This window comes from Sander lucioperca, chromosome 5 (assembly GCF_008315115.2).
Source record: "Sander lucioperca isolate FBNREF2018 chromosome 5, SLUC_FBN_1.2, whole genome shotgun sequence".
Classification (NCBI taxonomy): domain Eukaryota; kingdom Metazoa; phylum Chordata; class Actinopteri; order Perciformes; family Percidae; genus Sander; species Sander lucioperca.
This window is the reverse complement of record NC_050177.1, coordinates 31,499,848-31,502,347: the sequence shown is the minus strand read 5'-3', so window position 1 is coordinate 31,502,347 and position 2,500 is coordinate 31,499,848. Positions and strand designations below refer to the sequence as shown.

General features: G+C 39.7%; 2 protein-coding genes across 2 annotated transcripts in view; both read left to right on the top strand.

The window, feature by feature from the left end:
* Nucleotides 1-2,500, top strand: part of LOC116054954 (NACHT, LRR and PYD domains-containing protein 12-like) — a 752,812-nt gene that overhangs the window by 405,846 nt on the left and 344,466 nt on the right. The gene's annotated exons all lie outside the window — the stretch shown is intronic.
* Nucleotides 1-2,500, top strand: part of LOC116038066 (NACHT, LRR and PYD domains-containing protein 3-like) — a 1,733,742-nt gene that overhangs the window by 1,416,492 nt on the left and 314,750 nt on the right. The window lies entirely within an intron of this gene.

The window sequence follows — 2,500 nt, the reverse complement described above, 5'->3', positions numbered from 1 at the left end:
GTATCTGAAGTCTCTTTTATATAGACCTTAGTGGTCTCCTAATACTGTATCTGAAGTCTCTTTATGTAGGCCTTAGTGGTCCCCTAATATTGTATCTGAAGTCTCTATATCAGGGGTCACCAACACAGTGCCCGCGGGCACCAGGTAGCCCCCAAGGACCACATGAGTAGCCCTCAGGCCCGTTCTAAAAATGAAAATTGAATATTGATATTATCTGTTTCCCACCTTGTTGTCATTGTTGATAATTATTGATAATGAGAAATCATTAACGTGATCAGTGTCCTCACATAGATGAGTATCATTAATCATTAATAATCATATATAACTAAAGGCAAACTGAGCAAATTTGTTATTTCAGAAGAGTATATCAAACTGGTAGCCCTTCGTATGACTCAGTCCCCATGAAGTAGCTCTCAGTTTCTAAAAGGTTGGTGACCCCTGCTCTATATAGACCTTAGTGGTCCCCTAATACTGTATCTGAAGTCTCTTTATACAGACCTTAGTGGTCCCCTAATACTGTATCTGAAGTCTCTTTATACAGACCTTAGTGGTCCCCTAATACTGTATCTGAAGTCTCTTTTATATAGACCTTAGTGGTCCCCTAATACTGTATCTGAAGTCTCTTTTATATAGGCCTTAGTGGTCCCCTAATACTGTATCTGAAGTCTCTTTTATATAGGCCTTAGTGGTCCCCTAATACTGTATCTGAAGTCTCTTTATACAGACCTTAGTGGTCCCCTAATACTGTATCTGAAGTCTCTTTTATATAGACCTTAGTGGTCCCCTAATACTGTATCTGAAGTCTCTTTTATATAGACCTTAGTGGTCCTCTAATACTGTATCTGAAGTCTCTTTTATATAGACCTTAGTGGTCCTCTAATACTGTATCTGAAGTCTCTTTATATAGACCTTAGTGGTCCCCTAATACTGTATCTGAAGTCTCTTTTATATAGGCCTTAGTGGTCCCCTAATACTGTATCTGAAGTCTCTTTTATATAGACCTTAGTGGTCCCCTAATACTGTATCTGAAGTCTCTTTTATATAGGCCTTAGTGGTCCCCTAATACTGTATCTGAAGTCTCTTTTATATAGGCCTTAGTGGTCCCCTAATACTGTATCTGAAGTCTCTTTTATATAGACCTTAGTGGTCCCCTAATACTGTATCTGAAGTCTCTTTTATACAGACCTTAGTGGTCCTCTAATACTGTATCTGAAGTCTCTTTATACAGACCTTAGTGGTCCTCTAATACTGTATCTGAAGTCTCTTTCCCTAAATTCAGCCTTGGTGCAGAATTACAGCCACTAGAGCCAGTTCCACAATGATCTTTCCTTAGGATGTGCCATTTCTGTGTCTGTAGCTTTAAATGCTATTGAGGAGGAGAGGGGGGGGGGGGGCAAGGTGGAGTAGAGCGCTTTATTTAGAGAGTGTGGCCAACTCAAATCATGGGCGCCATATTGGATACCAACGTCAGATGACTCTACAGTGTAACCCTATGGGGCAAATATGCTATCTTGAAATAAATCGCTTATTTTCACAATAAACAGGCGTATACATGTTATTATCAACGTTTGTGAATATGTAAAAGGCCCTTACGGGAATATTCCAGTGTATATTTACCTTCTATATCGTAAATGGGCCTCTAAAAAAGGCCCATGTAGTGAGTGACCAGTCGCCTAATAAGTCTCTGAGCAGTGTTCACCATTCTAATGTCCGCTAGCATACGTACAGGCTAACTATAGCCAGTTAGCTTTGTGTAGCCAGTTAACTCCACCCATCTCAGAGGGCAAAGCTTAATATTTCATTCAATAAAATGATGGTACAAAAGGTGCACTAACGCCACAGGTCTTATGTTGACAATGTGGAAACTCCGAAGTCATAATAATTTCCTAAACGCTAACATTAGCCAACGTCGGTGTAGCGTTAGCTAGCTAGCTGTCTAAACTTGTGAAAAGCCGAACAACATCCCCGTTCAAGCTGTGTTTCACTTTCCCTACAATATTGTTATGGAGATAATAAAGACAGCTGGACTCGGTCGAGACCAAAAGCCAAGATCACAAGCATTTAGGTACATGCAGTGCTAGCGAAAAAGCTAACGCTAGCATAAGGCTAACTTCAAACTTCATTCCTTTTCTTAAGCAGTGTTAGAACTTTTTTGCCAGCATGGTACACATTAACAATGGTATTACTATATCTGTCTTATGTAATTTGTTATCATATTAAAGAGAGAAATTGACATTTACGTCACTCAATGATGAACAGCTCCCATACTTTTCGCGATTTTGGTTCACGGGGGGACTTATATTATTATTTAATTTAGTATTTCATTGCAGTCAAACGCGCAACAGTTGGGCATTTTTTCAGTGATTTATGTCATTTTTTCAATAATTTATTACACTTTTCCACTATTCCCTGCACTGTATCAACCAAGGGGGTAAGCTTCTCCTCGGACCGCGAACCTCCTATGGCGCCATTTTAATGCTACAAAGCGATCACCTGACGT